This window comes from Amblyomma mixtum, chromosome 8 (genome assembly GCF_055824585.1).
Source record: "Amblyomma mixtum isolate Tamu chromosome 8, ASM5582458v1, whole genome shotgun sequence".
In the NCBI taxonomy this organism is placed as follows: Eukaryota; Metazoa; Arthropoda; class Arachnida; order Ixodida; family Ixodidae; genus Amblyomma; species Amblyomma mixtum.
In genome coordinates this window covers 83,754,143-83,767,422 of record NC_143019.1, presented here as the reverse complement: position 1 = coordinate 83,767,422, position 13,280 = coordinate 83,754,143, and the positions used below count along the sequence as shown (strand labels likewise).

General features: G+C 46.9%; 1 long non-coding RNA gene across 1 annotated transcript; it reads left to right on the top strand.

Annotated features, from left to right (window-relative positions):
* The first annotated feature begins 2,240 nt into the window (after positions 1–2,240).
* Positions 2,241–12,127, top strand: LOC149333251 (uncharacterized). The gene is made up of 5 exons (XR_016284929.1): positions 2,241–2,440; positions 4,227–4,406; positions 9,763–9,847; positions 10,925–10,982; positions 11,959–12,127. It is a non-coding gene; the product is annotated as an uncharacterized LOC149333251 (long non-coding RNA).
* Positions 12,128–13,280: the final 1,153 nt, after the last annotated feature.

Below are 13,280 nucleotides of genomic sequence, written 5' to 3'. Positions count from 1 at the left end.
ATCACCTCCAGACGCTGCAGCCATCAGTTTTCCGAACGGGATCGAGCATACGGGCCAGGAGATGACGGGCGGCGAGATTGGGGCGACGGAGATCGACGACGGTAAGGCGACGACAAGCGGTTGGTGGGAGGGGCCTGAGCGTCGGAGATTGCGAGCTGTGGTTCAGTGGGTGACGACGAGCGGCGGGAATAGACAGAATCATGATAACGGCGGTAGGTTGATGACGGACGGCTTGGGTAGTGTCGAGAGACGTGACCAACTCGGGAGCAGTTAAAACAAATGGGCCTGTCGTCAGGTGTTCTCCACTCATCCGGGTTGCGGCTGCGGCGAGCGTGGTACAGATGTCGGGCACCGAGCACCGGAGACACACGACAAGCATCTGGGCAACTCATGGAGCATACAGGTCGGATCCCGAAATTAGCGAATTCCTGTCGTACAACCGCCTGTATAAAGGATACAGCAGGAGCACTGTCCGGTACCTTTAATTTGGAAACTGTGGGAGACACTGCCTCTAGTTCTAGGCGCACAAGTCGTGTCAGGCTGTCGGATGTTGGCAGGGGGCACGGTTGGAGTGAGTCTACGCAGGACGACGTTGTCGTCGTGTTCGGCAACAGCGTGAAGGGGAGGAGGGGGGAGGGGGAATACGGCGGCTCTTCGCTTGTTCAAACCGACGACATTCTTTTAGGATTGCGTCAACCGTTCCACAGTCCTTGTACGCCAGCAAGTTTAAGGCGTCGTCTGCAATTCCCTTTAGAACGTGACCGACTTTGTAACTCTCTGACATGGCGGAAGCAACTTTCATGCAGAGGGCAGAAATGTCCTGAATGTAAAGCACATAGGAGTCGGTGGACGATTGTGCGCGGCATGCAAACGCGTTCTTCGCGGCCACCTGACGTCCGAATGGCTTATCGAACAAGTCGGTAAGCTTCTACTTGCACAGGTCCCAACTGGTGAGTTCTTCCTCATGGGTCTCGAACCAGACCGTTGCAGTGCCCGTCAAGTAGAAAATGACGTTGGCCGACTTCATCGTCGGGTCCCACCTGTTGTGTGTGCTCACACGCTCGTACATGGCGAGCCAGTCCTCCACATCAGCACCGTCCATTCCATTGAAGGTTCCGGGACCACGCGGGTGGGCAATGATGACCGCCGGGGTGGCGGACTCTGATGGTGCAGCCCCGGTGCTGAGCATGGCTGAAGAGCAGGGGAGGTAAAGACCGCTGCGGAGCTCCGTGCTTGCTGTAAGCTACACCGCACCTCACACCAATAATGTGGTGTAAATGTACGCACACAAGGAGGAGGCGTAGTCACAGAGAGATAGCTGACAGCAGCTCAGTCGAACAATTGCAGGCCAACGGCGCGCACAACACACTTCGTCCTCTTCGCGCTCGGTGCGCGAGCCCAGCACTGTCTTCGTCGTTGTCCATTCACAATATATATCACAAAGCTTCATACTATGCTAAGTATGCTTAACAATGTCAAAAAAGAGCCGGTAGGACAAGCTGTCAAGAGAAGGTCTCGGGGTTAGTTCACAAAGCTTCATGTCATGCTCATTATGCTCAAAGGGAAGCTGAAACGGTTTTTTCAGAATTCGAGGTTACCCAAGAATTCGAATCTATCAAGCTTCAAGATAAAGCATGCAAAGTATTTTTGCACTAGCATTTAAAATGGTGAAATAATCGCCGATTAAAACTGCGACGATGTTTAGGCTTCTCACTGCATTGTAGAAGTGCGGGGAAAGTCGGCAGTGACGTCATTGTTGCCGAAATTTCAGTTGTCCGCTGCTTACGCCTGCATGCTGCTGTGCGTCGTCAGATGCGCCAAACTATGCACCGTGAGCTTCACCTTTGATGGCGTCGGTTTTCTCCCATGGAATAACCGTTTCTTCGCTGGAAACATAGTGCTGTCATACATGACGCCCTTATCGAGGCCTCTGCCCGTCGCTATGCACTTCTGAAAAGCCTGAACGTCGACGACGACTTTATTCGGCGATTACGCCGCCATTTCAAATGCTAGAGCAAAACGATTTCGCAGCCTTTACACGCACATTTCGCACATTCGGCAACCTTAAACTAATCGAATTCTAAAGCCGCTTCAGTTGCCCTTTAACAATATCAAAAAAACAGCCTGTATTACAAGCTTTCAAAAAAAGGTCTCGGAGTTTTAGGCGATACAATTCGTATGAACGAAAACAATGAAATTTGTCTGACAGCTTTACTTAGGATCGGCTATGTATCCCAAACCAAAATCAAGAAAGCAGACCCGAACCATATGTACCTATCATTTCTATATGAATTTGTTCATCTACCTCCTATATAGTTTCTATAACAGCTGCCAGATTTTCATGAAGCGAATATCGAACTGCGCCGCTCTATAAGGCGACTAAAAGGCGTAAAAGATAGGAACTACGTAGGTGCTACTAGCCAACCACGAAAAGTGACATGTGAGTTCATGTTGTTTCATTTGTTAGTGCCTAAAGCTAAGAAATTATCCTTCCCAGTCCCTACTTGTCTTCTCTAGATGTGCTTGCACCCCGTGCTTTGGGTGCCACCAGTTTGAACCGCGCTGTACACGATAACCGCTGCAACGAAAGTATTGCTCCTTGAACAGCGGACGTTAATTCTAAGTGCAGTAGACATTAAAACGCCTATTGGTCACAATTGTGGGACACTGCTGTTATGAAAACAATCACGCATTGAGGGCCTCATAACCAGTTTTCAAGGATTGTGTGCTATTCATGCAATTTTGATTTTGGGGGAGCTGGTTTGCACTGGCACCTGATGCGAGAGTTGTTGAACCAGAGGGGTGCCACCTTGGCGACTATTAATTATCGGTGCCCAATTTATTGAGCATATTGAAAACTTTATACGGTAATAGAAAGTAGTGTATCGCGAAATACCACATTACTTGCTACCGGAAACTTCTTGAATATTTTTTGTATTTTTAGGCGAAAATTTATGTATACTAGTGGGGTAACTATGTGGCACCGAAAAATGTGCAACTTTATTTTCCGTTCCTCAGGCAAAAAGCAAAATATGCATTCCTAAAAGACCATATGTTAAAACTGGCGCTCAGGTATTGCCTTTCTTTAAACAGCAGTGGGTTTACTGTTTCTGCTTGAATGCTTATGAATATTCATGCTTTACGCGAACCATTAAGTACACGGGCCTTACCGACGCCTTCCAATACATACTTTTTCATCTTCTAATCTTTGTTTAAAAGTTGCGTAATAGTCGAAGAATAACCAATGGACATTGAATAGTAGTCACAGCGAGTCCGGGCTTTAAAAAGTGCACTAAGATGACACTACCTTACAGTGTATAAAGATGTCGAACATTGGCTGACACACGAGGAACGTGTCAGCAAGCTGTGAGTCAGCCATGCAGATCGCCAACGTGGTCTTCCTTTTGGGCCGGCACAGCACTCCTGTGATCTAAGAACCACGAAGACACACTACCTACGTGGGAGAAGTTCGTGGACGAGATCACTAAGTGCTATGGAGACTCCGCACTAAGAAGCGCAAGGCAGAACAGACCCTCTTTGAATGAGTGCAGTTGTCATGAAAAACACGCACGACTTACATCGAGGATGCTCTGAGGCTTTGCCGCATCGTGAAAAGGCTCGTGTCCGAGGAAGACAAGGTTGGCCATCTTTTAACGGGGGTTGGTCAAAACGTTTATTATTTTCTGGTCACCGAGGACACCATCGCCACTACTACTGATGTTACTCAATACTGCTGCACGTTTGAGCCATTGAAAGTGGGCGAATTTCACCTAAATTGGAACGCCTTTCTAATTTTACAATAGTCGCCAGCGTTCACTACACTGTTCATGAAGATCTTGCCTCACTGGTCCACAGAGTTGTCAGTGAGGAGCTGACCAAGCACTGAGGAGGAGTGAGGAGCTGACCACCTGTCTACTAGGAATGCGCTGTTTACCACCGCACGCTGAAGCCCCAGCCTCGTGGTCCTGCCTTCCAGAACATCCGCGCTCCTCTTACAGTCATGGTCACACCTCTGAGCCTACGAACCCCCGGCTATTCCTACACACGAACGTGCACCGTGCAGCTCCACCCGTCCATCGACCACCGTCTGCTCCCGCCGGGTCTAACCCTCTTCGTGACCCGCCGTTTTGTTATAACTGCTGCCGCCGCCGACGCATCGCGCGGTGTTGTCAGCGCCGGCGACAGCAGGCCGCACGCTCTTAGACCCGATCATCACTGGGTTTCAGGAACAAGGCTGCGTGGAATAAATCTCGTCAGCACCACCTCGCTCTGAAGCCTTTCGGAGTGACTCTCCTGGTTCTGAAAGCAGCTCCACAGCACCACCCCAGCACAGAGTCCAGTCGCCATCCTCACGCCGTCGTTCGTGTTCGCCGCCGCCGGAAAACTAGCAGGAGCGGTCGATTGAGGTGAGGTTGAGCAACCGTCATCTTCGCCAATTCCCCTGCCTGCTGTGATGTTCGAGAACACAGTACATGTTGGTGTAAATGGTGTAAATACTTTCGCTTCAGCGGACATCAGTCCTGCAGTCTCCGTAATGTGTCTTAGTTTCAAAGATCACCTTGGACCCACTGTAATGTTTGCTTGGGACCGCAGTGACAGCGTTTGCGGAGATGAGGGAAAACGTTTGCACCCTGTGGGTCTCTGCTGCCTGTCAGCCGCCATCGCTGAGGAAACATTTCGGGTTGAGTTTACAGTTTTAGCGCGAGCCACGCATAATATTCTCGGCATTGACTTTCTGCGCGATTGTGGAGCAACGGTTGATTGCGCAGCCGGCGAAATTTCTCTGAAGCGCAAAATATTGTCTGCCTGTGTGCAAGAATTACATAACCCTAGTGACGGAACTTTTTGTGTTAGCGACGATTTGGTATTACAGCTTTGGCGAAAATGTTTATGCCTGTCCACTGCTTAGCACCCCGAGCAGGCGTCCACAGTGTTTTCATTGAAGCCTACTTGAACAACGCCACTAAAAAAAAAACTTTTCTCGGCCGTAGATTATTGCGCCCTCGTGTGGACTGCAACTATTTTGTCGGAATTTGTTTTTTACCTCAAGTTGGCCGCATCCCACGATTATGAATTTCTTGCCATTCCCTCTGTGTCTCCTCAATCGGGCCCGAGTGTGGATCGTGACTATATCACAAATATTAACTGGACGATAATAAAGCCCTTTCTTTCTCCGAGCAGCGTGACTTGCGTGAATTTAGGCATCTGTGGCCGAGTTTAGACCCCGTACATACGGCCGCCAAGGTGCATTAACATCCGGCTGAAAGAGCACGAGAATTCGCTCGACATCAAGAAATCCCCTGCATCCAACCTAGTGCAGCATTGCCGCGGTTGCAAGGATCAAGAGGACGTCCCTTCCCGGCCTGCCTTGCATAATACTGAGATCCAGTATTACAGCAGCAATCAGGTAGACAGGGAGAATATTTGAAGCTTATTGCATCGCTGAGAACACTGACACGTGTGTTGCGAAACCATTCATGGCGTTGCAGAGAAACGAGATAGCCTTCCTAGATAACAGTCGTACATCCGCTGTGTAATCTTCGATGTGGTTCTGTTTTTTCGTTCTTGTTTTTGTTTCGTACCTTATATATTTCACATGGTTTTTCAATAAAATTTCAGTTGCTAGACAGCGCCCTTGTCGTCTTCTCTTTCCTTGGTCCACTGTCCGTTTTGCGCTGGTCCACAATATGAATTACGTCCAACTTGCCCAGCAAAACGTATTGTTTAAGGAATCACTGACCATCACTCCCTGTGTTGGCTTGTTCTCCTGAGCGACCCTTCCGGTCGCTTACCTCGTGCATTACTTCTCCAAGAATACGACTTTCCTGAGTCCTACAAGAGTGGTCGCCGCCACGCTGACGCTCACTGTCTCGATATCCTCTTCCGTGCCCGGCAGCAAGTGACGACGATCTAGACGACTACCTCGCACCTGTGACTGAGACATTGCCAGACGTAACATTCCATTTAAGGCAGAAAGCTGGGCTAGTTGGTGTTTGGATTGAGAGGACATAGTAGTAGCGCTAAAAAACAAGGACGACAGGGTAGAGAAAGACAAGACTAGCGCCTGTGCTGTCTTTCTCTACCCTGTCGTCCTTGTTTTTTAGCGCTACTACTATGTCCTCTCAAGTAACATTCCACCACGAACAACGCCAAGATCCCGCAGTGACTCCATTGTTTGATAACACCCTTTGCTATTCGGGATGGTCTGCTCTTCAAAAAGAACTACTTAGCTGACGGTGCCCGCCTGTTGCTTGCCGTCCGGGCTTCTCTCTCAAAAGTCCCCACTCTCTCGAGAGTCCGGCAACATTTTTATTGGCCCAGGTTGTACACGACCACAACGCGCTAGGTCGCAAGTTGTGGACCCTGCCAACGTTTTAAGCGATGCACCACGCCACCGACTGATCTTCAACCGGTCGAAACCCCGCGCCACCTTTTGAGAAAATTGGAATTCTCTTGACTGGTCCTTTCCCGAAGTCGTCTGACGGCTGCCGCTAGATTATCGTGGCTGTTGACAACTTACTCGATATGCGGAAACGGCAGCGCTCCTTTCTGCCAAGCGGAATTTTCCACTTCTTGCTTAACAGAATTGTTCTTCGCCACGACGCACGCCAAGTGATCATCAGTTACCGCGTCGACAGTTTGCAGCTGGCGTTGTAGAAGAAATACTCTGGCTCTGTGGCTCAGAATACCGCCGTTCTAATCCCTATCATCCCCAGACAAATGGCCTTACAGAGTGCCTCAACCGAACACCCTTCGACATAATGTCGATTAATGTAGCGTCCGACCATAAGAACTGGACACCGTCTAGCCGTTTGTGACGTACGCCTATAACCCTGCTAAACATGAAGTAACTGGCTATCTCCTTTCTTCATTCTCTACGCACGCTTACCTCAAACCTTCCTGGATACCGTTATTCTCTTCTCCGCCGTTTCGCAACATCGCAACATCTCGCAACGCTGAGGAAGCCCGTCATCTTGCTCGCCTGCGCACCATCGCATCTCAATATCTAGGTGCGGTACCGCGCAGCTCATGTTACAGTCGCCTACGAACCGGGAGATCTCGTTTGGCTTAGGACGCCATTACGTTGACGAGGCTCGTATCAAAAGTTCTTATGCCGTTACGCTGGACGCTTTGCAAGCATCCGTCGGCTGAGTGGCATCACCTATGTCATCGTAAAAGTAGCCTTGACGAATCGCTGCTCACGATCGACGCAGCTTACTCACGTAATTCGAATAAAACGCTGCACTCCAAGGCCTCCTTAACTCGCTCTAGGGCTAGCTTCGCCTGCCCGAGGAAAACTGTGACGTTGTTTACGCTGCGTGCAGGGTAGACGAGACAAGGTTGAAAGGCGAGAACTCGGACTGTGGTTAGACTGACGCTGGCCGCTCCCTGTTCTCACCCGTTTTCCCACTCATCTTTTACATAAACCCATCCGTGCAGCAATATATTACGTCATCCAGCTTTCATTCACGCAAGAGAAAAAAGCTCTAAATTAGGATAGGTATGATGATGTAGGATAGATGTAGATGTTTTATGAATTCCCTGTTGAAACGAAAAGGCAGAATTCACAATATGGCAGTATTCGTCATCTAGTGCTGCACGCTCCTTCCTTGCAGCCACTAAACGAATTTAATATTAAAGTTCTTTTTCATGCCACCGCACTCTTTGGCAGCTACGCAAGCGCTATAACATGAAATGACCGGATACACACACAAACAGCATCGTTGGCTTTACGAGACAGGAAGCGCAATATTTGTGTTTTCAATCCCTGTTTCCACAATATCACGCTTCCTCAACAACTGTTTCTACGGAATTCTTGTAAATGTTCGCTCAGTTCACTGATTTCACATCTACGGGACAAAGCAATTATTCGCTTTCCGTTTCTGTTTCATATAAACTATCCGTACAGAGTACATACTGAAACGAAAAAAATGAAGTAACACTTTCCGGACGTTCTCAAAGGGGAGGGCAATATTGCAACGTTTTGCTTATTACCGATGATGAAAGTTGCGATACCTCGCATTCGGACACAAAATTTAAGTGCAGGTCCCTGTATCTAAGACATTTTAAAACTAATATGCTTGGCGTCATGAGCGTTAGCCTTGCAGTACAATAGAGTAAATTAGAATGAAGCCGGTAAAAAATTCCGTTCGACTGTGGTGCAGTTGGAAATAAATTACCGATGAGTGTCGAAGCATACCCTTCATAAATACCTTGTTTTACAGAAAATCTCAATGGGTGCACATACTTCTACTTTCCTGATGTTTGTGCTCCATACTGGCTACTAAATACCCAAAAACATGATGCCGATTTGGTTATCTAGCATGCAACTTTACGTTCGTTTGGAGAAAAGCATGTTTAGAAGGCTATTTTCTGCTAAACTTCTTTTTAATTCTTAAGCGGAGGATGACTCCGCACAGTCGGTAATTTTTTCTGTGTCTGCACCTGTCTTACAATAAACACATCCACAATTTTTATTACACGTAGCTCCTCCTTAAATCAACAGCTGTTCGTGCCTGCGCCTATCAGCTTCACTGTTAAGTAAAATTTCCGGTATAGCTTTACTACCGCGTAGCACCCTGTCGTCCCTAAGCCCACATGACACCGGCAGCGCTGTCCAATGACACACTGCAGCGTCTCACGGAGTGCAGCAATGAATGATATTAGGCGCTGAATTAAGGCAATAAGAAAACCAAAAGCGGCACATTTTGAACCGCACAACATGTGCAGGGCCTCCTGATTGTTATGCAGCTAGGCTAATGTGTAGGTAAGGGTAATACAAAACTTCGACTTTTTATCCCGAAAATATCATTCACAAAAAGGAAAACGTAAACTGCTAGAGAGCGGTAGTCCGCGACGAGCTCCTTCCCCGAAAATGCTTCCCTTTGGAACGGTAACTATAGGTTTCGTTGATTAAGAATATCTCAAGTAAATGCCAGGTGCTGCATTTTTTCTCATTTTTTTTCTAGTCCATGTCACCTCGGAAGAGTTCGGAGGTTTGGTACTAACTTCGATCAAATGTTGGATAAATTAAAAATGTTTAGTTTTCTTCTGCGGAGACGTAAACTGCATATGAATGCAGAATTTTTTTACAGGTTTTGAATGCTTTCCGTGAAGCTAGTAAATACCGTACCGCACACTTCCCGCTGATCTAGCGTATCAAAGAAAAGGTAAGGAAAGCACCCCTCGATATGTGAACCCATGAAATTAAACAGGTCCGGAAATCAACATGGCCAGGACGACGTTTCCTGTTCCATCCTTAAGCATAAACTGCAGCGTTTGTTTTTAAATAGTGTGAGCTATTAACACTGTGGCCAGAAATGCCGTCTGGCTAAGTCAGACATCGTGGCCTCGGCACACTCTGTTGGTAGGTTCTAATCATCGAGGTCTGCAGACTTGCAAGAACAGCGTTCGCACAATAAAAATCCATGACTGAAAGAGGGAACCAACTTGTCTCTTCACAACCAGTGTTCACTTGGTATTGACGCAGAACATAACTTCACAGAACAATGGAGCCCCAACTCTGGGAAATTCAAAGACCTGTGGCTACCTGTGATCGGGCATTTGTTATCGCAAGATGAAATAAAATTGAAAAATCGCTTACTGGCAAAACTGTCAGTCTAGTCCTACTGGAAATCCTATTGGACTTCGTTTAATGTTCAAAATACTATAGAAACGCACGTTCTATGCCTTTACATTTTTTTATAGAAGTGTGTGGTTGCAGTACACTGTTCATAACAAATTTTCAATTCTTTTCATCAGCGCCACTAGGCCTTCCACCAATGATGAAAGTATTTCAATACGTGATGGTCGCTTTGCTGCTTGGTCTTGTCCTGCACGCTGAATGGTGAGTTATGTCAAAGTCTTCCCCCTCGCTGTTGCGTGGTTCCAGCATCGCCGTGTCACACTTCCACCTATGTGACGCTCAGAACACTCATAACTCACTTTTGCACTACGAAGTTTAAGCAAAGCATGCTCTACATTTTTCTTTCCTGACATTTTTTTGCCACTGATGAGCGAACCAGTTTTACCGTTACTTAAACGAAAAAAATGGCTGAGGCTTAGCTAAGGTTAAGCCTAGTCAGATGCGAAGCCCACTGATGGCTAGGCTTGGTAATACATGGCTTTCCTTGGTTGACGTTCATCCCGCTCTTCATCGGTCTCTGTGGCACGCTGAAGCTTTCGCTTCTCGTTCAAATCAGCCGTGCTTCTAGGCGGCATCCCAACACCTGGCCGCCTCGTAAGTGCCCGGAGAGCGAGGCAAGCTCATCTTTATACCGCTGCTGTAGCGTCACGTGGTCAGCTGCAGCGCCTCTGATGTGGAGCCTCCACCGCCGCGGCCGACCGCGCGAGCCGGCAGCCCATCTCTCCTCTGCTGTGACGTCATGTTGTCACGTGGTGTCACGTGGTCACGATAAAGGTCAATGGTAGCTCCACCGCCGAGCTCGACGGGCTGTAGTGTAGCTCTAGTAATACGCTTCTCATAAAAACAGAGCTGAAGCACGGTACGAGATAGGAAACGATGGCACAATGAGCTTAAGTATAATTTAGCAACTTGCCTAAATCTCCGCCTTAACCCACTTTAACTCACGCTCGCCAAGCGGCTCGATCCGGCAGCGTATATCGGACCTATAAAAACCCTATTAATAATTAACCACCCTGATCCCCTGAAGCCTTCCTATTCCTATTCATCCTGTTGAGCAGGAACCTTTACTCTATCTCGTTGGGTGCTTATGGCTACACAGGGTGCACCATTCGTTATTAGTACTCACATTACTATTCACTCAATTAATGCCTCTCATGCAAATACAGGGAATAATGTGCCATTTATGCCCTTTAGACGAGATGTAACAGGCTTTAGCAGTTATTTTTAATAATTTCCGTCTTTTTATTTCTTTATTAATCTTTTGTCTTTTCGTTTCAGTTGCTACATGAACGAACGTCCACAAAAGAAAGATGGCTCCCCTTCTTGCGTTGGAGAAGTACGAAAACTAGTTTTTTTTTTCACTGCATTGAACACATAACACTGCTGCCAACACAAACCATATAATCGTTTAGCTTTATCAATAAGGCAACAGCTTGTACCTACAAATCCGAACACTGACAGCCTAAGAAGGCACTAATTGTTCTATTTCATTCAAATATTATTAAAATAGAGCTCTCCACGATACCTAGATTGTTGTCAATGGAACATAAATGAGCCAGTTGACGAAGTTCGCAGTTGTTGATGTTTTTCCATTGGCGGAGAGGCTGAGTAACACCTTCTGCAAGGACTCCTGTTAAGCTCAGAAAAAAGTTTCCCCCGAAGTGCGGAGGCCAATAAAGGGAAATCGAGAACTATCAATATAGGGGGTTTATCTCTATTTAGGGAAAAATGCTAGAAACAGCTGATCTTCACTTCAGATATAAAAAGAGACATAATTGTTTCATCTTACCATAATTTATTACGCACAAAATTTGACCGTCTTGCTTACAAAGCGCAAGCAGCATTCCTAAAAGTCACGCTGCTTTATTGCGTTAAAGAGCTCTCGCTGGGGAAGTGAGGATGCAGTCAACGTTTCTCTTTTCCGGAAGACAAAAAAAACGCAACAACGCGAAACGCAACATCCTTGCATGATACTTTTTAGACATGTTAGTACAACTGCGCAGAGCTTGTATTTTGTTTGTGTCTTCTTAATATTAATATTTCGGTTGATTGTAAAGTTAAGTTGGCTCTTCAACCATAATTTAACGGAAGGTTTTTCTTCAATGCCAGAGAGAATTGATAGAGATCAAGAATAAAAGAAAATGGCTCAGGAAAAAGCTCAAACTATAACATCATCATCATCATAAGCATGATTAAGCCCACTGCAGGGCAAGTGCCTCTGCCATGTCTCTTAAGTTATCAAACTTGCAGGTGTGAAGTGAACAACAGTGAATAACATTGGTGTGAAGTGAACAAATCATCTTCTATTTCAGAGTTGCGGCATCTCCTCTAATTGTCGGCCTCCCTGCAAATGCAAATCCTGCAATGCAAATATCCCCGGATATTGCAATATATGATCCAGGAAATGTTATGAGCGGTAAAAGCTGGTTTGTATTCGAAATTTCTTTCCTAATCGGCTGGTCCATAACCGCTCACCCATTCCTCTCCAGCTTAATAAAACTATATTTTTGAAATTTCTTCTCCTTGTCTGAATTTAATCTACGTAGAGGACATCATTACGATGACACCCGTCTCATTAGGAGCAGATTTGGAGAGTTGTTCCCGGTCGTAAACCTCCGACCAGAACCGGCGAGCACATATCACAATAAGCCGAGGCCTAAGATAAAGAAATAGTGACTAGGCGTGAAATGTAAACGGCATCCTTCATTGCTAAGATGATTTACACAAATTGACAAGGAAAATAATCCCTTTCAGCAAAAGACTGATTTTTGCCATGCGTATTTAGCATCGCCTTATATTGATATTGTCATGGACTAGAAGGCAACGAGTCGACAGTGGCGCACCAAAGAGCGCTCGCGCTTGGCACGCCGCCATTAAAATCATGCCATCAACATCTGTCATGTGTTGTCGTCGCCTTGCCGCCACATAACAATATTAACGGATGAACAGTTTCAATATGAGGCACTACTCGGTTTATTATTTCTTTCTATAGATATAAACCACATATATCGGCTTCCTAATATAGACAGGTCAAGTTCTGTCCTCTATATGAACTTATGCATCTGAAGTAATCGTAAGTAGTCGTGAAGTAATCGCATCCGAAGTAATTAGCACGAATAAGGCTGCACCGGCACCGGTGCAGCCTTATTCGCTGATCGCTGATCGCTCTTCATGCAGTTCCTCGGCTCCGCTGATCGCTCTTCATGCAGTTCCTCGGCTCCGCTGCTCGCTCTTCATGCAGTTTCTCGGCTCCTCATTGACCGTGACTCCAGCCATGTCACATGGTTCGGCACAACTTCTTCCTTAGTTGCACATTTGCGCCTTGAGCGACACGCTTTCCGGCTGTCATATCGCTTCCTTCTGCGGTAGCTTCGGCGTGCCCTACTTGAAGTCTCTGCAAGCCAGTCACCCTGGTTACCCTTCCCTTCATCAGCCGATCATCGACAGCTGCCTGACTGTGACGTCAGTCCTTAGGCGTATAATCGCTAGCGCACGCGTCCATCCTTCAGTGCAGGAAGGGGGTATCTGTTCTTAAAACCGGCGTCGTCACTTTCAATCACTTCTTTCAATCTTTCCTCTGACGTCTCTTTCAACTCTCCTTTGCCTGTACGTGGCAACGATAGTGGCTCAGCTC